The following is a 22,396-nucleotide window of genomic DNA, read 5'->3' as shown; positions in this document are numbered from 1 at the left end:
AGCCATCTACAAGCCAAGGAGAGAACCCTGGAATGGATCCTCCCCTCACAGCCCTCAGAAGGAACCACTCTTACCAACACCTTGGCTTTGAACTTCTGGACTGCAGAATTGTGAGATAATAAATTTTTGCTGTTTCAGCCTTCTGGTTCTAGCAAACCAATACAAATGTCAAGGAATTAGGATGTGAGGCTTTGGATGGCTGATCCCTGTGACTGCCTCTAGTGGATCCTGTTGGTACTGAACTCCTATTCTCTTGGATGGCCTGTTAGAATTTCTTCAAGCCCCGCCCCACTTCACTGGGGTTTATCTTCTTTCCGGAGGATAGCCCTTAGACTACAGGAGCAGCTTTGCCCTCACACGCAGACAGTCTCTGGGAGTTTACAGCCTCCCTCCCTACACCCAGTGGCCCTTTACCAATGCCTGATGGGTGTGGGAACAGACTACTTTCTGGGCGGAGGTAAAATTGATGCTCCAGAGGTCCCCTTCAGGAGGAAGATGAAGCTCCCTTCCACAGGACTTCATCAGAATCTCCCTCTTGCTCTGCCTCTCCCATTCCTTTACCTGATTCTCCCGGGGGTATTGCCTTCATAAGTCACTTGGGTCTGAGTCCTCATCTCAAGACAGCCTAAGACCATGTTGACTCTCTGTAGCATCCAAGATGACTAGAGTTGGAGTCCATAGTATGGCTGTGATTTCTCCATGAATAAAGGGAGTGAGGTTGGTACATGCTAGTCAAGGTGACAGTTGAAAGGCACAAAGGCCAGATGGCATGTCCCTTAAAAGAGAGAACTTTTGCAAAATAATGAAAAAAGAATACATGGAGGTGGCAAAGGGGATCTGGGAGAAGGTCGACACAATGTCAGAACCCTTGGTAAATGCAGAGTCACATGTTATTAAGAATAAGATGAGCATAGTTGTGAGCATGATGCAACATAAGTCCCATAGTTAAAAAATAGTTCAGATAACCCTGATTCTTAGCACTTGTGTTTACATCTTCTCATTGTGCTCTAAAAGAGTTAAAACAACATAGTAACTTGTAGCAAGGAAGTGACTTTTTCACCTGTGGAATTTGGCTCAGTGTTAGTTAAATGCATTAGAATTTAAAGTGATTTTTTTTTTCTTTAAAATGCCTAAATGCTGTGTTGATAAATGTCACAGAGAATAACGAATGTGATGGAATGTACTGAAGATAATGGGAGTTACTTTCTAGTTCACCTGAACCATGACTTGTCTACATTTAGCAAGAATAATGAATGTGATTTAATACAGCACCTTTGCAGGGAAGTGACTCAAAACACTTTTCAAAACGAATATTAAAATGCTGAATTATGCAATAAAGACATAGATTTAAGTAGATAATAATAGATCACACACTTACAAAAGCACACAATGCAGCAAAGGGTGCATTTATTTAAATATGCATTATATTGTTATTAGGTAGAAGGATGAGCACGTAAAGAGAGGTCGACATGGAATAAGGAAAACAAAGGTCATATGGAGATTAAATAGCTATTTTAATGAATAGAACCAGCCCAGGATGCTGCAAAGGGCAGGAGAGCCAGCCAGAGGAAATGGTTTGATGCACCATGGATGATCTGGGCAGCTTTCAACAAGTCAGTTAAACTATTTGAGCTTTACTCTTCTTACATATGTAACATGAGCCAATATTACCTGCTTTATAGGGTTTTCATGGGGAATTAATGAGATGATATGTATTTTAGCAGGTGCTCAATAGAAGATAGCTTTTTAAAATATCATCCTTCTTATAAAGGAGATGTAATAAACATAGCCACCTTCTACTCACTCTTAAGGCCCTGCTACCCTCCTTAACATGTATCAGTGACATGTCACTCTATAAATTCTTAACAATTCCAACTCTCTCTATTCCATGGAATACAGTCACAAATCATGTGTACAGCTTGAAGAAAAACCATTGGAATTCACCTAGTCCTGCCACCTTATTTCATATGTAAAGAAATTGAGGCCCAATGAAGTGAAATAATTTGTTCACAATTACACATAATTGTAGCTACTAGTTTGTTCCATAGGCTCTGCCCTGAACTTTATGTGCATTACCATATTTGATTCTTATAATGAGTTTGTGAGGAAGATATTCTTATTCATCCCCCGAAGAAAGCAAGGCACAGAAAGAGGAAATCATTTGCCTAAAATCACACAGCTGTCAGGTGGCACAGCTGGGTTTCAAACTTGGTCCAGGTGACTCCATAGCAGGTGTCTTTCAAGTTGTTACCCCCACCCCAGCTTCTCACCTCTGTATTCCTGCTGGATTTCCAGGGAATCGAAGGCAACTCAAGTCTTCCTTTATTGGTACTTATGAAAGTAGCTGGCTGGTTACTACTGTCATTTCCCTTTCCTAGAGATTTTCTGTGTCCCCTGCAGGGACAAGAATGTTGGGAAGATGCTGTAAACAATACTGTCTCCTGGTTTGGTCAACAAAGGAATTTTAGCCAAGGTTCTTTTCCAATCTCCTTCACTCTCCTTCACCTCAGTCAAGGACTGGAGTCAGACAACCCAGGCTTTAATTTCCATCTTCAGGCAAGTCTTAAAGGCATTCTGAGATTCAGCTTCCACAAATGAAACATGGGGTTGTCACAATATCTGTAATAATACCAGTTCCATGCAACTTCCACGAGGATCCAATAATCTATATGAAAATGATTTGTTCAAACAAAAGGTGAGACTTACAATATCAGTTTTCAGATAATCTGTATTTTATAAGTGAGATGTATCTACTAGTCCACTGGCCATATGACACAAATTCACAAAACAGTAATTACTCTGTTGAATTTTTAGAAGTCATTCTGGCTATGTAGTTTTTTGAGTACAGGACAAGGCAGAAATATCAGTTTCTTTGCAATGATGGCTAAGGAAATGATGGTTAAGGATGCAAAACTTTCACATCAGGTTACCAATATGACTTTCTAAAACAGCGAAATCCTTGGCAGTAGCCTCTTCCCATAAATCAGCATGTCAAAAGAAACAATGAAATAGGGACAAAAATCACTGAACTTTCTAAGGCAGACTTGGAAAAGAAGTCTCCAAGGCAACCTCAATACATCTCATTCCTTTCCCATACATTGAGGGCAAGTACAAAGGGTGGTGGAATTCCTTCAACCTAGTCAAGAGGCTCAGCAATCCAGAACGACCCTCAGAGACCCAGATAAGTGAGTGAATTAATGGCCCATTGTAAATATCGCTATCCTTTGGTCCAACCACCAGAGGTTATTCTCTGATGTGAGTAGTATAAAGAATTTTTATTTGGACTGGAAACCAGGAAGCAAATAAATAGCATAGGAGGTCATTCCAGCTTCCTGACAATAATCAGGACGAGATTGTTTGCTACTGGAAATCTCAGGGAAACCAGATCAGCTATGGGATGTTTTCAGTTTCATAGATTTCAGACATGCAAGGAGCTTATACATCATCCTGTCCAACCTCCTCATTTTACCAGGAAGAAACATGGGCCCAAGAGGTGAGGCAACTTGTCCAAGGTACACATCTAGTTTTACGGCAGAATCGGGCTTAGTTACCGGTCTCCTTGCTTTTTCTCATTACTTTTTACGAAACACAACATAGCCTCTCTATTCACTATGTATGACCAGCACTTCATCCATCATGTGTTTACTGAATGCTTACCTTGTGTGCTTACTATGCTTTCAGGACCAGCTCCAGGAAAAAATGAATCAAGTAAACAATAAAGAATCATTTATTAAGGTATGCCATCTCACTGAATCCTCACAATAGCATTGTTGAGTCTGAGGTAATTATCCCTATTACAAATGAGGAAACCAAAACTTGTATATGAGCACACACCTCATGGATAGCAAAGCTGTGAGTCAACTTAAAGCTATCTGACTCTGTATCCTAGGTTTATCACCCTATACCATACTGCCCTTCTCAATCCAGATCTTTCCCTCTTCAACTTCCGTACCCCCTTACATATTTATTTCCTCAGGGATTGTTTCTGATCCAGTTGTCAGGGGTGGACCATCATCTGGAAGCTTACAAAGCCCCTGATCTCAAGGAGATAATATTCTTCAGGGCCACAGACCAGAGACCCTAAACAAATATACATGCAAATATTTATCAGTTTGGGATAAGGACTAAGGAAGAAAACGAGGCAATGAAAAGAATCAGACTGACCACAGAGGGCACTGTTTTAGGTGGGGTAGTCTGGGAAGATCCCTCTTCCCAGGAGGGAACATCTGAGCAGAACCTGAATATGGCACAGTCCAGGGATGGAAATGGGAAGCTGGGTGACAACCTGGTGGTCACAGAGAGAGATTAGGGAGAGGGGTCAGCGTAGCGTGGAGATTAAGAGCACAGGCTCTAACTCAATGATCTTCTGGACCATATCTATTAACTATTTGATTTGAACAAGTTCACGCAGATTTTCTGGACCTCAGTTCCCCCTTTCCTAAAATAGGGCTAATTTAGTAACTCCCTCCTAGGGCCATGTGAGGATTAAGTGTCTGGTAGACAATGAACAATAAATATCAGCTGTTTTTTTCCCCTCTTTTTAGCTCTAAATGACATGCCCAATGCTCCCCCTAATTTAATATCATTGTCCTAGATTCTGTTTCCATACTTTAAAAGAAAAAGTAGGACTCTACATTTTTATCTTTTCATAGCATGTTATGAGGAAGACCAGGAAAATAAAACAGATAAAAGGGAAGCTGTCCGGGCTGACTCAGGGGGGCTGCAGCCAGGCACAGTTTGCTCAGCTCACAGTTACGCCCATAGTGGTTCTCAGGAGAATCTGGGCTTCAGGGAACACGGTTTATGTGAACTCCCAGCTGACAGAGCTCCTAACGCAATGATTGGCGTGAAAGAGAGGCTGAGTCTCAGCTCTCTCATTTTTTTTTTTTTTTTTGAGAGAAGATATTACTAGGCCATACCACACATCATCATCCTTCTTGAGGTGGATGTTGAGGGTTGTTTATTTGGCTCAGGCTTAGTCACAAGTTCAGAACATTCTGTGGGTTTTACTGGAACTCGATATCATGGCTCATCCAGGCTCAGATCACTCCAGCCAAGGCTGCCAGTGACGTCCCCTGGGGCAATGGTTAGGATTCCCAGGCTCCAAGAGAGGAAGCAGGCCTTCTGCTTCCAGCCCAACAGGTATATGTCCTCTTCCCAAATGATCTAGTGCTGCAAAGCTGGAAGGGGCCTCGGAAGGTGCGCTCAGGGCCCCATGCGGGGGACCTTCTCAGGCTGCGAAGCTTAGAAAGACAGCTACTTGGGATTCATAGAAATATCCTCACTCCCTGGAAGTCAAGTATGTTTTTATTCTTTTTTGTGTGCACTTCTTGTGTGCTGCTGTGAATCTGGGTGTGGTTGGCCCTAACACGGGTCTGTTGTTGAGGGTTTGTTGGTCCCTTGCCTGTGTACTGAGCTCACCTCACCGCAACACTTACCAAGCCCTCTTTTCTTAGGAGCAACTGAATCTTACTCTGTTCAAGGAAAGACTCGTGGTTACCGAAGACCCTACTGTGTGCCAGCCAGAGGAGAGGCACTTTTAATTACAGAAACTTGTTTAATCCTCTCAGCAGTCCACATCAGGAAGGGATTATCCTCCTTCTTTAGCATAGAGAAATGAGACCAATGACACTCGGTAGGTCACTCAAGGTCAAATAGTGACTGAATAAGAGAGAGTCATTTCAACCTAGTCAGGTAGACTCAGAAGTCTTTTTTCTTTTCACTGTGCTTTGCTCTTTGAGGATATTCATCTAATTAAAAAAAAATGACTAGTGTAGTTTAATCTTCCATGAAATTGTCACATTTTTAAGACCTGAGGTTTATCTATCCAAATAAATTTTTAGACAGAATAATTTCAGTGACTTGTGTGTACTGTTGGGACTGAGAGGCAGGGAAAAAGGCAAAATAGGTAGAAAATTAAAGGTAAGACACTCAACAAGTGTGTTGCTTTCTCTGCTCTTCAGGTTCCACAACAGTAGAAAGAAAAGTTCAGATAGAACATTTCCCATGGTCCTTCCAGCTCCTCACATAGAGTCTCCTCTATTGAAGGGGAGGCTCTGTTTTCTTCTTTCTGTCACTCACTTATGTTTAAAGACCTTTGTTTCTCCTGAAGCCACATCAGGTCCAAGAGAAAAATCAGGTGGGACACCTTTAGTATAAACATCATAACATAACTTCTAGTTACACAAACTATTAAAGAAGTCTGTGGACCTGAAAGGAAATTATCTTGTGGTCAACAAGTTTTCCTAAGATGTATTTTTTGACTGGTAGTGGGGGTGGAGTAACTCTGCATCCCCAGTTATTAGCCCCTCCCACTCTAAAGACACAGGTATCAAGGAGGGAAGTGAGGATGCCCAGATGGGTAAGAAATAGCAATGGTGACTGAATTAGCCCAAGAGATGGGATTTGGAAGGATCAATGTGGATCACCAGTGCCAGTGTGCATGTCTAGTTGAGGAGAAATGAGGCATCAAGTGTTGAGCATGGTGGAGGTTTCCGGAAGGTGATGTTGAAAATTTGTGCCAAGATTAATGATACGTCAGTGATGAATGCAGAGGTGAAAGGAACTTTAGCAACAGCCTCCTCTAACTTCCTTAACAACATAAGAACCATTTCAAAACTAATACTCTTCAAAACCTCTAAAAATGGTGAACATTTCCGCTATTTTTCAGGTATTGGTATTCCCAATCCTTTGACGGACAGTGGTTAAGAACACAGGTTGTATAGTAAAACAGATGGACTTGTGATGCCAACCTTGACACTTAGAAATTGTATGGCCTTGGGTAAAAAATTTATCTTTGTGAGCCTTAGTTTCCTTAAAAGAAATCAAAATTCTTTGTACTTTAGAGGGGATGTTGTGAGGATTAAACAAGATGTTTATAAATTGGTTAGCATATTTCCGGCACAAAAAGTGCTAAATAAATGTTTATTTCTAACACATGTTGTATAACTACATCTCATTTTGATCCTATGTGTATCCTGTGAGGCAGTGTGATTAGCCCATTTTATGTGTGAGCAGATTGAGTCTAAGAGAATTTGAGTTAAGCTGATCATGGTAACAGAGCTAATAAGTGGCAGATTTGGGAAATAAACCTGGGTTTATGTTGCTAAAATCCATATGTTTTCCATTAAATCTCAGTGCCTTCCCTGGTAAGCAAAAATCTGCTTCCCAACAATGGGAAGCAACATTATGGTTTGTAAGGACATGAGACAATACAGTCCCTACAGTTGTGAAAACTAAGTGAGATAATAAAAAAAAAACCACCTCGTACACAGGGCATATAATATTCACTTGTATACTACATTACCACTAGTATTGCCATCACTAACACAGAGCCTGGTACAGAGCAGGTGTTCAGTAAGAGATGACTTAATAACCGATGGCATATACTTTCAGTTTTTAGAGCCTCACAGATAAAATCTATTTCCACTGAAACATTGTATGGATAGGAGAAGGCATTTATCATGTTTTTTCCCAATCTTTTCTCAAGGCTACATACTGCCAGTTCCCCTCACCTTCTGTCCAGCCGCTTCTCATGTCTTCACTGCCGGGGTCACTGTGGGAGAAATGAGAAGGAGAAAGTCACAGGCCTGTTCTGAGCCCTGACTCCCCCACTTCTTGGTCACCTAGCCTCATTTCCGTTTCCTAAACAGGACACACTCTATGAGATGCTACCTGATTTTCCCCTCAGCTCTCAAGAAGAGACAACTTTAAAGCACAGTTGAAGAAATTAACCTGGGTGAGCCCACAGAGTGGAACATTTGATGAGCAGGTAACACTTAGAGACTACAGCCTGAGCACCCCACATTGACAATGGGAAGTGGTTTTTTAGATCTCTTCAGAAGAGCTGCCTCATTCAGATCTTGAGTCTTAATAAGGTATTAACCTGCTTTTGCGCCTCAACTTTAGTTCTCTGCCCTGAGACCTGTTAACCCAAATTGCTTTTTCTCTTCCAACAGTAGAAAATATGGTCGTGATATGCAAGTGGTGTGGCAAAATTACACGGGTGTAAATAATATTCCCAAAGGAGGTGGGAAGTGACTGCCCCTGTAATTCTAGCACACCTTGACAAGCAGGGGCATGTCAGAGAGCTGTTACTCTACAGAGGCGCAGAGGGGAGCTAGGAAATGCTACCTGAATCCCAAGGCCAGCAGCATGTTCCCCAGGACCTGGATACTGGCAGAGGCCCACGTATCTTCAGCTGTAGACTGAAATCCCATTGCTTCCCATATTCACAGAATTCTGCTTTCCAGAATCCAGGATGCATAGCCCTTAATGTATGAATTGCTAAGGTTTTTTCGTGCATTCATATACTCATTTAGCAAATTTCCTAATGATACTAATTAGCATTTCCTGAGAATATTTTCCCTCCACTTTTGTTTGTTGTTTTGTTTTTGTTGTATGTTAGACATTGTGCTGGGTTTTGTTTTGTTTTGTTTTTTCATGAATTATTTTATTCGTCTGTATAACACTTTAGGAGGTAGGTGCTGGCATCACTATTTTAAGATGAGAAAATGGGGGCTACTTTTGGCTTTTTTTGATTAAAATGGTAATGAGGATGAATATTTGTAAGTTCTAACAATCCCACAATTAGAAGTACTAGGAAGCGATAAAAAAGAATATTCATAAAGTAAAAAAAAGAATTATAAGCAAAATGAAAGAGCCTTGTACTATGTTAAAAAGGATGGGTACATCTTATAAAATATATATACACAAAGAGAATTGCTTAAGATGAAAAATATGTAGTTGTGGGAAAAAAATAACCCAATGGAAGGGATAAATGGCAAGTTAGAATCATAATAAGGAAGAATTAGTGAAGTTAGATCTGGAAAATGACAAAATATGGTTCAGCAAAAATAAAGACATAGAAAATATGAAATAAAGGTTAAAAGATATGGAGGGTAGAATAAGTTTGTCTAACATGTATCTAATAGGTTATCCAAAAAAGAGAGACTATATAAAAGGGAAGAATTAATATTTTTAAAGATCATGGCTTAGAAATATCCCAACTAAAAGAAAGATATGAGTCCTTCTAATAAAGTAACACACTGAACTCTGAGGGTAAGGAAAACTACAAACCTCAGTTAGATATATGGAGAAATACAGAACATCAAACACAGATTTTAAAAGCAAGCAGAGAGAAAAGAAAGATGTCTACGAAGGTACAACAATTAGACTGGCAGTAGCAATGGATACTGGAAACCAGTGAAATATTTGCAAGGTACTCTGAGAGTGAATGAGAGAAATGCAAGGAGCAATAATGAGCAAGTAAGTTGAGAATCATGCAAAGGAATCTAAATAAGGCTTGACCGTAGAAACCAAGATGATGAGTAATGAGGTGGTGTAAGCAGGATGGAATCAAATATTAGTTATCAATACCGTGAAAGATAAAAGGGGGGATAGGTGCTTAAGTGTACTAACATGCTTATATTTGGGGAGAGATAGGCAAATGTATTATAAACTTGGACATTGCTAAATCAAGGTTGAGTGTGATGATGTTAAGGATAATCTCTAAAGAATAGCATAGAAGTAAGAACTTTTATATTGGTGGAGCACAAAGAGATGAGTAAGAATCAAGACCAACCCTGTCAATCTGAAAATGCTGGGAAAGAGGAAAAAGAAGAAAAGGGAAGAAAAGAAGTCAGAAAGCACAAAATCATATCAATGGATAGAATACAGAGGCCAGGATTAGATTCATTTCTAAGGAGAGATTCGTGCATTAAAAAAAATGCAACAGCCAATAAACAGTAGTAGGAAAATTGACCATCCAAATCGCAATAAATAAGGACATAAATAAACAAGGTCCACACCTCACAACACCCACAAAAACAAAGTCTAGGTGAATTAAGGACCTAAAGGTGACCAACAAAACTTTTAATCTTGTCAGTGAAAATACAGATTATTTTCACTGTCTTCGGCTAGAAGAAGGCATTTTTATTAAGGAACAAAAACATCAAACCATAAAGGAAATGATTGGTTAATTGCAAACCTTGAAATTTAAAGCATCTACATAACAAATGGACCAACATCAAAATGGAAAGACACTGACTAGTAAAAACTGTTTGCAAAACATGTCACTGTGAAAAAGTTGGTATGAAAATTAAACCCAGAGAAGAAAAACAACCTAGTTATAGAATCATTATAGAAATTATTTAAACCCGCAATTTATGAAAAAGGAGACAAAAATGGTCTATAAACAGTAAGATTCTTTTTCACATCTTTTAGTATTAACACTAATAACTTTTTAATACCAGGTGTTGGTGTGAATGTGGAGAAATGGCAACTCGTGTTTGCTGTTGGCATGAGCTGAGATTGGAATCCCATTTGTACAGCAAATTGTCAGTAACCATAAATCTGAGGAGTGCACACAATGCCTATTGTGTAACTCCTCTATCAGACAGATCATGTATTTTAGGAAAGCTGATCTGATCCCTGGGTCTAAGGGTGGGGCATATGGTCAATACAAGCTCTGTGTATTAGAAATATACAGGTGGAAATCCTTCTACCTGCCCATAGAACAGCTATTGGACTTAAGGGGAGCAAATTGGACAAAAGTCAGGACTTTTTTTTGATGCTCTCCTCCTTGCTTTTCATAAACTAGGAAGCATGCATCCTCAATGGTCAACGCCCATCATTCTGGAACCATTAGATGAGGAGCTTGATAGTAATGGAGCCCATGCTGATCAACTGGAGCTGAAAAACGAAGAGAAAGGAATTCTTGGTCTTATCTTGATTAACCATGTGAAATCCCTTCTAAAATTAGTTATCTCTGGACTTTTCAGTTGTGTGAACCTAAAAACCAACCTGTACTATTTAAGTAATTTTGAGTTTTTTCCTTATAACCACAACCAATAGCACCCTAAAAAGGGTAGGATTTAACTGGACACAAGAAAAAGAGGATTAACTGAGACAAGTGGGATAAGATGAATATCGTGTTACGCATATACTGTGCTTTGCTTTGAGAATGTTCTTCCATACCACCCAAGCTTATCCTTTTTCACATTTAATTGTTACTGCCTCTTTCCTACTTAAAGTGTAGGTGCATATCTATCTTGCCCACCACTGCACGCACATATCTCAGCCAGTGCTGGCACATGGTAGGTACTTAATAAGTATTTACTGAATCAGTGTTGAATGGAAAGCATAATGCAGATTTGGTAGGTGGGATCAAAACCAACAGCTGGCAGAACTGACACAGAGCAGAGCTGGATCCAGAACGCTCTGCCCGTGGGCCAAGAGGAAAAGCGAGGAGGAGAGCATCAAAAAAAAGTCCTGACTTTTGTCCTGCTCACTTTTGAATGTGTGCATTTAGGTTTGGCACATGTTTACACTTACCATGTGTTTAGCTCTGTACCAGGCAGGTGTGAGGTACCAGGAGGGGAGGTGCAACTTAGCAATGCCAGAGGAGAAATGAGTCTTTGAATCATTCACACATTGATTTTTTTCAAGGAAAAATGGGATTTGGATATATATGTATGGCTCACTTCCTGTGTGACAGAAACTTTATTAAAGACTTGATTTTAATCTCATTTAATTCTCATGACATCCTTCCAGGTAGGGAATGTGACAGAACCTAGCACATAGTAAGTACTCAATTTGTTGAGTGATAGTAGTTGGATAATTGAATAAATTCAATTCCTTTGTTCTTTTTACCTATCATGTGGCTCCCATGAAGATTGATTGGGTGCCTCTCATGAGCCAGCAAAGCGGAAAGCAATTGATGGAGCAATGAGAATCATCCTGCCAGATGGGGCTCCACTGATCTGGAACACCTTTTTCAGAGCTTAGTGTGCAGGATGCTTTCAAAGTCCCACCTGATGCTCCTAACAAAGTTTAAATCATGGAAAGAATGATAAATCCAATGCAGGGGAACACAGGGAAACTTCTGCCTTCATTACACCAAGAGTAAAGGTGTTGGAAGATGGTATCTACAGACGAGGTAAGGACAGATAATGGAGCCAACAGAAACAGAAAAGACTCAGGTGTTAGTAGTTAATAAAATGAATTTAAAATAGGGCAGGCTTATTAAAGCCTAGGAAGGAGGCTGTCTCCATTGAGAATCTGTTCTGGGGATTGTCAATAGGCATGAGTAAGGAGCAAATACAGCATTCAGAGACTGTGGAAGGAATATATTAGAGTTGGTACTGCCACAGGCAATAGAACTTCATGGATTAGAATGTGGATGGTAGCATTAGACTTCTAGGCTATTACCCTATCTCCTCCACATAATTGTTAAGCTTAAATTTCCAATGTGTAAGTGGAGATAATAATCAGATTTACCTTATAGGGATAGAGTGCACAGAGCATTGCCTGGAACATTATGAACAGCTGATAAATGTTACTGTTTAGGGGGTCTAAGAGAAGGGATATGTCAACCAGGAGGTTCAATTTGAATATAGACAGGAAAAGAATGGCATATGGAGAGAGAATCAGGGAGATAGTAGGATTTTTGGAGAAGAAATCTGCTTACTTTTGAATGTGTGCATTTAGGTTTGGCACATGTTTCCACTTACCATGTGTTTAGCTCTATACCAGGCTCAGGGATGCTTAGAGAGAACTTGCAGCATGTAGCTTTCAGAGTTATGTCGCTTTCAAAGGTAATTGCAGAAAAGGGCTAACAGTTTGGGCTTCAGAGTCACACTGTCTAGTTTCAAACTCCTGTTCTGTCATTTAAAATCATGCTATTTCTTTTCTTCAAACTTCAGCTTTCTCATCTGAAAAATAAGGGGATAAAACAAAGCTCTAGGATTCTTGAGAGGCTTAAAAGTAATTTAAGCGAAGTACTGCTTACTGTACCTGGCATATATAAGATATCTGTAGGGGTAATAATAATAGTAGTATGAATACAAATGAGAGTAGTCATAGCAATAGTAATATCTGAATTACTACTTGATGGTCAGGCAAGAGGCTCAGAGCTACAGTGTAAAGATTGCAGATACACCAGAATCAGAATGGAGCTGTCCCTGTGAGTAGCCATTTCCACAGGGAGAGAAGTAGAGGCACGAGTCAGATTTGGGTGGAGAACAGGAGCTAGTGTTGAGAACAAATGGACCAAGAGAAAAAACGATATCTGAGCACTGAAGAAAGAGTGTCTTTTTGCAACCCGGAGCCGATGAATCTAATGTCACTGAAAGGTCAAAGAAATTGAGCCTTGAGGCAAGATCTGGGTAAGTGTCACAGGGGAAGTTTATAGACTCAGGGATTAGGCTACAGATGGTTAGAGCTGGAAAGGAAAGCTAAATGAATTGGTAGCTAATTCTAAAAGTGCCCCACAGGCAGAGCACCAGCAGGATCAGAGGCAGTGGGGCTCCACCCATGCGTTCAGGCACACGGGATATACCAGCTGGGCCACCTGCTCTGTGACCTTGGGAGAGGGCTTCCTTTTCATCCTCAGCACATTAACCTCCCAGCCTCCCTGGAAGTTAGGTGTGGCCAAGTGACCGAGTTATAGCCAATGGAAAGTGAGCTGAGAGATATGTAACATTTTCAGGCCTGGCACCTATTAATCTTCAGTAGACAACCCTCCTGTTCTTTCTCTGTCTCCAGTTAATGGGAGGACCCCAAGGATATACAGGAGGGTGGACTCATGGGCAGAAGGTGCCCCAGTCCCTGAATGACTACACAGGGCATTGTCCTGCCCCTCACCCCCAACAACTGTCAGTGGCCTGTGACATGAGTGAGAACACATTTTATTAGACCACTGATATTTTAAAGTCCTTTGTCACAGTAGTTGGTGTACCCTGACTAATGGAGCTCATAACTACTCTGGACCTCTGCTTCTTCATTGGTAAAGCAGGGCCAGCAATGGCTACTTACCTGACAGTTCAGTCTTTCCCTTTTTCCTCTCTAATGGGCCCCTGATCATGTTAGGGCATTCTTCTGCTTTAAGGGATCCTGGGTTCCCCCTCAGCTCTGTGTGCATGTGCATGCCCAGGGCATATACACTGGCCATTTTAAGCCAGTTGTGGCAATTTCCCACCCCCTTCCCCTTGCCTGTGAATGACTCAATCATGGGCACAGGTCAGTGAGACCCAGTCCTCTGGGGAGCTTCAGAAAAATTTTCCTCATTCTTGAAAAGGGACTCACAAAGTGACATTTATTCTTCTTTTCTAATTTTGCACATGATTATGCGAGGAACCACAATAGTCACCTTGTGCTCATTAAGAGGAAAGCCGGAGAGCAGACGCTGACAGGCTGAAGATGGCAGAATCCCAAGGTTGTGGGGCCAGCCCAGGAAGTATCCGACTACCACAAGTGTTCTAGGTGAGATAATGGTATTTTCTTCTATTCATACCATTTTTTATTCATTCTGCTCCTACCTACATCAAAAATATCCTAACCAGTATTTTGGCTAGGATCAAATCAGTGAAGACATAAGCACTGTAAGCAGGGTGGCAGGTGATCAAGAATGTTAGCACCGTAATAACCACCGTGACCGTCACCGCAGGAGCGTGGATGTCCCGAGCTCAGCTCCTCCCTTCTGACCTCATCGCCTCCCTCATCAATAGAAAAGTAAAACCCCCTTTCGGGATGTGATGAAATGGGGTGAGAAATGGCCTGAGAAAGATGACCAGAATCTTGCCCCTTTTGGAAACTAAGGCTGTGGAGGACATTTGGTTATTGATGACCCTGGGATGTGTCTTCTAGATAATGAGACATTTGTAAGGTAAAGTGAAACCTTTGGATAACAGATGTCCTATGCAAACAATGGTATTACTAGCTGGATAATATTTAACAAACACTCCCTTCTTATCACAAGTAATTCAAGGCAATAGAATAGAATAGTACATTCTATGACCAGCAAGGTGTGTGGAAAGCATGGAATCTTTATGTTATTTCTAGTAATTGATAAATAGCGACAGACACAGAGCCTCTCACCATGCCGCTTCCTGCCTTTGTTCAAGCTGTTTGGAAAGATGAATGCTGCTTACAGAAAGATAATGCCAATATAAAGACTGCCTTTATCTTCCCAAGCCCACTAAAGGGGATCAAATCAGATGTGTGTGATAAAGAACCAGGTGAAATGAGAGGCTATTTTCTTTCCATCGAATGACAATAAGAATGAAAAGAATAACAATAATAGTTCATGAAGGAGCAGATGAAGAAAAAGGAGAACAGGACCTTGTCTTTGCTTTTTTTCTCTTTACCTATGTCTTTCACATATAATCTTCTCCTTAAAGTTGGTGCTCAAATGAGCCAGTGAAGAAGCCTCCATTATCCATATTTAACGAACAAGAAAACTGATGCTCAGTGACCTTGACTGGTTTATCTGAGATCACGACCAAAAACTACAGGTGAAAGATGTAAAATCAGGTCCCTGCGTTCAAACACCTGGTTGCTTTGCCCAACCACATCATTTTTCATTCCTCTCTCTCAGGGATGGGACTCTTGTGTGGCCAGAACTGAGGACTCTGAAATGACAGTCCTGCCACCCTCTGGGATGCTGACTGAGACATAGGAAGATTTATCCAAGGGGCCCATATCGTGTAGGGTCAGAGAAGACCTGGCTCAGGGTCCTGACTCAACCCTGTACATGCTTTGTGTCCTGGGGAATGTGACTCTCTCCGCTTTTGTTTCTTTACTTTTAAAAGCAAAGGGCCTTTACTAGATGGTGTCTCAGATTTATCTTTACTAGAACTTTTTCTCTTTTGTTTCATTTAGGTTGGCCCCTTTTTTTTAAAAAAAAAGAAACTAACATGGAGAAACACTCCTGGTCATCTGTGCTATGTTGGTCTGATATAGGTATTACCCTAATGTGCATAAATAAAGGTACTTCTGAATGTCACTTCCCACATACATGCTGCAAGTTTTAATTGCACAGAACCAGACAGTTCAGTCATGAGGATTTGCTGTGTCACAAAGGCTGCATCACATAAAAGGAGGCCTACAAATGCTCTCGCAAATCAAACTCGTTTCAGAGCCACGTTGTTGGATGCTGGCTACACATCCATCTCACTCTTCCCAACTCTCCCGGCTGTTCCATTTGTAATGGAAAAGGGGGCCTGCGAGGATCCTTTCTCATGCCTCGGACTGGAAACGCAGCTAGACTTCTGACATTTTTCCTTAAGAAGGGTTGGATTGCCTGCAGTCTGTGTGGTCCTAGCTTCCCTTCGTCCAGAAACATGGAGCCCCAAACACTAGGTCAATGCTGAGTTTGTTCCTCTTCCCTGAATGGTACTTCTGCTGCGACCTGTAGGGCATCCATTCATGTCATAAACCATGGCAGCACACCTACTTCTCACTTATTCTGCAGAACAGTCATGTCAGGCAGGGGTTCACCGTCCCATTTCCCGGATAGGGAAATAGACTCAGAGGTTGGATCCCATGTCAAAGCTGATAGTGTTCCTGAGAAGTTAACCTAATCTTCTTGCCTTCACATCTTTCTGCTCCAACACATCTCCACAGATTGTCCCAATGCCCTGTTGTCCTTATGACAATCTGATTTCTACAAAGCTTTGGATGAACGTTCTGTTTCATGATCCATTCATGTTCCCTGCCTCAGTTTCCTCACCCATTAAAAAGACAAAATGTAATGACACTGGGTTACCTATGTTTGGTCTGTTGAAATAGTTTGAATTTTTTTGATGAATGCAAATTGCCTTGTTATTTCACTAATTAATAATGTCTTTCCAGGCCATTCAACTTTGGAAATGCAACTATTAGTGCACAATAAATAATAAGACTTTTAATCATGGATAGCAGTAACTGCTTTTCTTTTTTTGCCCTTACCTTCCTCCCAGTTTATCCTCTCGAGTTATAGCTACCTCTGGAGGGGTTAGGAAAACATATTTTGAAAATCTAAACAATAGTTTCCTTTCCCAAGGTTTGGAAATTGATGAATCATCTTACTGTGCTGGCAGCATTCAAACTAACTGTGTGCTTGACACATGGGCGGAAAAGTGGGCTCTTTGAAATTCGAGCTGAGTACAGATCATGTCACCTGCCCCGTGCGTGACCTGTTCCACTTGACATCTGACCCCCTGTGCCCAACGTCACCTGGAGCCTGAAATCTGGAAGCAGAAAGTCCTTGACTGGAGTCAGCGGAGAGAAAATCATCACCTGCTTGGGCACAAACATGCCTGGTGACTGCGTCACTGTTTGTTAAGTGGGATCAGCTAATAGTTGCACAGCGGGCCTTCAAAGCCCCATGGTGGGGTGGATGAAGTTTTGTAAATGCATTCCCTGTGCGGAGGCTTGGACTTTGAATCTCAAGTACACTGGGAGCGTCTGAGCTTGCAACGGGCTCTCTGGTGGACTCTGTGTGGTAAATGCAGTGACCAAGAACTCACTTCATTTCTAGCACCCTTTGCCTGGTTCTCTCTCCTCCAGCCACACTCCTGCTGCAGGGTTTTTGCACTTGCTTCATGGACACCCTCCCTCTGGATAACTACGTAGCTTGTGGCTAGGTTTCCATTAGCCACCTACCTACAAATCACCTCCTTTGAGACATTCTGGACTGCTCTCTTTCTCCTTACCCTGCCTGTTGTTTTTTTATACCAACTGAATCTATTTATTTACTTGATTAGTAGTCTGTAGTGTGTCTTCTCCACCAGAACCTAAGTTCCCTGAGGGCAGAAGTCACATCTCTTTGATCCACTGCTCTGGCCCTTGTTCCTACATAGTAATAGAAATGTCTTGAATAAATGAATGTGTGAAGGAACGGTTTCACTTCATTTTACAAGTAGAAAAACCAAGAAATAGAGAAAGGAAATAAACTAGCCAAGTTCAACAGCTCTTTAGCTGCAGAGTTAGTAGTAACACTGATTTCCTAACTCACAACCCAGTTTGTTTTCTTCCCATATGACGCTGTTCTTCAAATATTTGGCAAGAAAGTCACCCCTTGACTCATGATTTGTTCATCTATTTTTAACCATTTCAGGTCTGTGGAGATAACTAGAACCTCATTAGGGATAAATGCTTATTAACTAAGTTCTTATTGAATATCTGTCTTATAGCTCTTTCAAAGGCCAAGGTGATTGAAAGTTATTTAAGCTATCTATTATATATTTAAAACATTTAATACAGTGATGATAAGCATTTATTGTATAAATATGGATATTCATAAAGTATATGTATTACATATATATTTAATAATTGGAATCATGCTGTATGCAAAGTTTTGATGTTACAGTTTAGAAATGTTCTGATGTCATTAAAACTAACATGGTTTTAGAGACTGCATATATTCCAATATTTGGGTATGTCATATTTCATTTAACCATTGTCCCACTATTGGTCAACATTATTTCCATTCTTTTCATTATTGGGTTTACAGTTTTTAGTTATTTTATATTTCTAGGTTCAGAATATATATATTCTTAACATTCCATATCTGTCAAAACTATACAGAGAATGAATTGTTACAGTCCAAGTTTACTAAAAATGCTAAAAGTCCTGGGTTGCAACCTCAAAGCTTCTCTTTGAATCAGTAAACATTGAAGATTTCACTTATTTTTACTTCCTGCATTTGAGGCTTGGTGTGGAACGTGGAAGCATGGGGGCAGCAGGCCTGGACATATTGGCCAATTTGAGAGCAAACAGAGTCTTGGGGAATGTGTTTACACTTCTGTCTGTGTGTGATTCTGGCCTTGTAGCAAGCAGGATAAAGAACTAAGCTCACTCTGGTGGCGCCTGCAGACCTCTGAACCTTAATGACTTAATGACACTGGTACAAGTTGTACTGGGTTCAAGTCAGCACAACTCTGCCCCAGAGTGAAACACAGCCAGCCTGCAAGCCAGGGCTTTGTCCTGCCACCCGTGACAGTGGGCAAGGGCAGGGCCCCAAAGGGTCTCTCAGTCTGAGAAAGAACCGTGTTCAGAGTGTGGCCTGACCTGGTGGGCTATTCCAGCCATAATTCTGGTTATGGCCTCACTGCATACCTGCCATGCTTGTAAAACTCCAACTGATGCTACTCTCCCTGTAGCCTTCCATCAGCGGTAATTGATACCATTGGCTGAACATCTCGCATCGGCCAGGCTGCTATGCCAGGTGCTTTCAACAGGCGGTGTTCTTTAATTCTCGAAACGCGTCCTGAAGGCAAATATTACTGGCTGCGTTTCCAGATAAAGACATTGCAATTCAGAGAGGTTAAGGGAGCTGCCCAAAGGCACACAGAGCTGGGATATAAAACTGGATTATTTGACTTCAAAGTCTATGCTTTACTGAACATTTCTGGTTCTGCAAAGCAGAGGTTTTCCTGCTCAATTCCCATGACTCTTGGGACAGGTATCATGAGATACATTGCATTAGACTTACCCATTCAACAAAAATCCCACTTACTGTCCACTGAAAAAGCACTTATTTAGTGCCAGACTCTCTACTGGTTTCCACTAAGAGGCTTAAATAAGCTATTGTCCCTGTACTACGAGAGGAGGGTCATCACAAGGGACATGCCTGTGGGCTCTTCAAGCTTCCCTCCTTAGAATACTGTATTCATCCGAGGAACTAGCTGATCATGGAAGGAAAGAAAGAACAAAGAATTGATGATACATTATAAAGCACTTAAGCCTAGTCTGAAGACGTGGAATCCATTCTCAGCTTTACTTTGCATTTGCTGTGCAACCTTTGGGAACTATGTTTAGGCTCTCTGAGCCTGCCTCCTTACAAAAGTGAGGATAATTATCCTTGTTTGATTCAGCTCAAAGGATTATTGTGGATCCAGTGGATCAGAGGATCAACTATGGGTATTGGAGCCACTAAAAAATGTAAACATCACCTTTCAAAGTTTCAGAACTGTAATATTTTTGGTTAATTTAACCAACGAAGAGTTATTGCACACCACATGCTAGGTGATGGACTAATGGCTTTACAAATGCTATATATCTGTCCTTTCAATAACAAAACTGGATTGATGTAAACAGTGTGGGCGGTATGCCTGGGATGGCAGAGCAATTGAGGGCAAAAGCAGGAGTCAGATTTCCATCTGCCTGATGCTGAGGACCCAGGCTGCTCAGTCATTGGCCCCCGTGGCTTCATATTGTCATCCCACCGGAAACATTTCTCTAAGAGCAGAAGTTAAACACTGGTTTTGACAGCCACCTACTGAATTAGAATTAGCCATAGGAAATCAGTTCACTAGCTGGAGATCAACCCAGGAAGCTCAGCTTTGCAAACCCAGAAGTATTTATTACCTTCAGGTTTTCCCCTTCTAAATCCTTTCAGTTCTAAATCCAAGTCATCCTGTTTCAGCTGTCTGCCCTGTTCATGCCTCTTCAAATTTGCTGCAGGGAGGAAGAGGAAAGGATCTATGCATACTGTGTATGAAATTTCATCCTGGTGCTCAGAGCATCTGGGGAGAGTGGTGGAATCCTGAGATTTTTGTGTAGAAGTGGCTTCCTGCTGATAGCACATGTGAAGCTCTTTTCAGGCTCATGTCCTTTATTCTTAAAACTTTGCGATTTCTTCATGACTGAAGAAAGAGTCACGGCACTCTAATTCCATCTCAATCCACCATGCTTTCAAATCCATCAGTTCCTGCATGACCAAGCCTCTTGCTGGTCCTTGAATTCTCCATGGCCTTTTCCAGATATTCTCTGGGCATCGTGTTATCTGGGCCTGGACTCTGCTTCCCTTTTCCATTTTGCCTGGTAATCTGCCATTCCTTCAAGGTCAAGCTTAGGCATCAGTTTTTTTTGTGTAGGGCATTCCAGATGGTGCCACCTGCTTTCTCCTCTGTGCTCCTGTGGTACAGGGTACCTAAGTCATTTCTGACACAGCTCCCATTTTACTGTCACTATTTCTACATGTGCCTATCCTTTCTGCTGGGCCATGAGCTCTGTAAGGACAGGGATGATGCTGCACTGATTTTTATATGCTTGTTACCCAGCACAGTGACTGGCAGATAGTAGGTGCTCATTACATGCCTGCCACGTCTCACTGCATCCAGAGCCTCAGAGATGAAGACTAGTTGACAAGTTAACTGTACAACTTGGAAAAGAACCTGCATAGTCTCCAGCATTTATCAGAGAATGATAACTTTTACAAAGGTTTTCCTGTGGGCCTTTATTTATTTTATTAATTTTTTCAAAATTGAAGTATCTTCGCCTTTTAAAAGGTAAAATTGGGGGTGTTAGAATCCTTGAAGCAAAACAACCAAGCAAAAAAGTGTAAGTGGAAATTTTTATTTTCAGTCTCCCCCTTAGGATTTTCCAAGAGGCTAAATTCTAATGATGTATTTAATTAACCTCTATCCCCAGTGTGTTTTGTTTCGCTTTGTTTTGGATGACTTTCTGTTTGAAGGACTTGCAACACTGAATAGGCCTGAAACCATGACTGATGCTGGCTTAGCCAGGCTGATTTCCCGACTGTCTGGGTTCACCGCTAAGATTACGTTGCTTCATGAGGCTTCCTGCCATCGCCTCCTCAGCCCCTCTGCCTCCAGCTCCTGTCGCTTCTTGGGCTCCAGGGAAGAGAAGGGAAGAGGAAGCCGAAAGGAGGACAAGAGAAAGAGGAAGAGCTCTGGTGCTTCTGAATCATAATTGACAACAAGCCAATTCTTGTTGTTCGTATCGGTTATTTTCCTGAGCGTCTTGTCACTGGTGAATTGCTTTTAAAAAAAGTTTAAAAGATTTACACTTTGAGCACAAATGAATGAGAACGGCTATGTGCCTACATTTGCCATTGCTGGATACTCATTTTATTTACAAAAATTAGTACAAATCCTATTTAATTGCTTTAACATCGTATTTATTTGATACTCATGACGTGTTTTTCTGTATCTCTTTTAGCCAATTGCATTTCCAATGCTATGAATTGTCAGTTCAAAGAATGGAATAGGTTTTAGTACTCTACTTGGTCCATTGTCTTTGGAGATTTACAGCTAAAGGGTTTCTCAAAACACACCAGAATTTCATTGTAATGTACTTAGGTAAAATTTTTCTTCTCAGCTGTAAAAGAGGATGAGTTTCTTTAATAAATATCTGCCCTTTTGGAATGGAAACAAGGTCATTGTACTCATACTAGGTGCTAAACCAATATGTTAGTGATCTAAAATACTCAAGACATGGTTCCTCAATCAGAAGAGCTCACAATTGCATAGGAAGAAACACCAGAACAGTCGATTACAGTATATTGTGATAAGTGTTAGGGATAAAGAAACCACATTATACCATGGAGTCTAGAGAAAGTTCATCTAAATAAGATACATGGTGTAAGGTCTCAAATGAGGCAGCCTGTAAGTAATGAAGGGAGAGAGAACAAAATAGGGAACTGTAAAGATAGAATCTTCAGGACAGTGGAGTTAAGGTTGAAGCTGTGTTGACTTCCATGTTTGTGGGTCCTGCTCCCTCACTTAAATCCCTTTCCCATGTGGCAGGGTGGAATTAATTGGGGAACAGGTTTTCCTCCTCTCCATTGTATAAGCCCTGTTGAAGTAGGAGTTTCTTTTGCATAAAAACA

At 41.1% G+C, this 22,396-nt stretch overlaps 1 long non-coding RNA gene across 2 annotated transcripts; it reads left to right on the top strand.

The window, feature by feature from the left end:
• The first annotated feature begins 2,897 nt into the window (after positions 1-2,897).
• On the top strand, positions 2,898-19,131 carry LOC118915117 (uncharacterized). 2 transcript variants are annotated; one of them, XR_008996146.1, is made up of 4 exons: positions 2,898-3,493; positions 7,653-7,771; positions 14,134-14,262; positions 16,823-19,131. It is a non-coding gene; the product is annotated as an uncharacterized LOC118915117 (long non-coding RNA). The 2 variants fall into 2 exon arrangements; XR_005025944.2 differs by lacking the exon at positions 2,898-3,493 and adding an exon at positions 4,977-5,299 and having other exon boundaries at positions 16,823-19,130.
• Positions 19,132-22,396: the final 3,265 nt, after the last annotated feature.

Source organism: Manis pentadactyla, chromosome 3, assembly GCF_030020395.1.
Source record: "Manis pentadactyla isolate mManPen7 chromosome 3, mManPen7.hap1, whole genome shotgun sequence".
In the NCBI taxonomy this organism is placed as follows: Eukaryota; Metazoa; Chordata; class Mammalia; order Pholidota; family Manidae; genus Manis; species Manis pentadactyla.
This window is presented reverse-complemented; position numbering and strand designations above follow the sequence as displayed.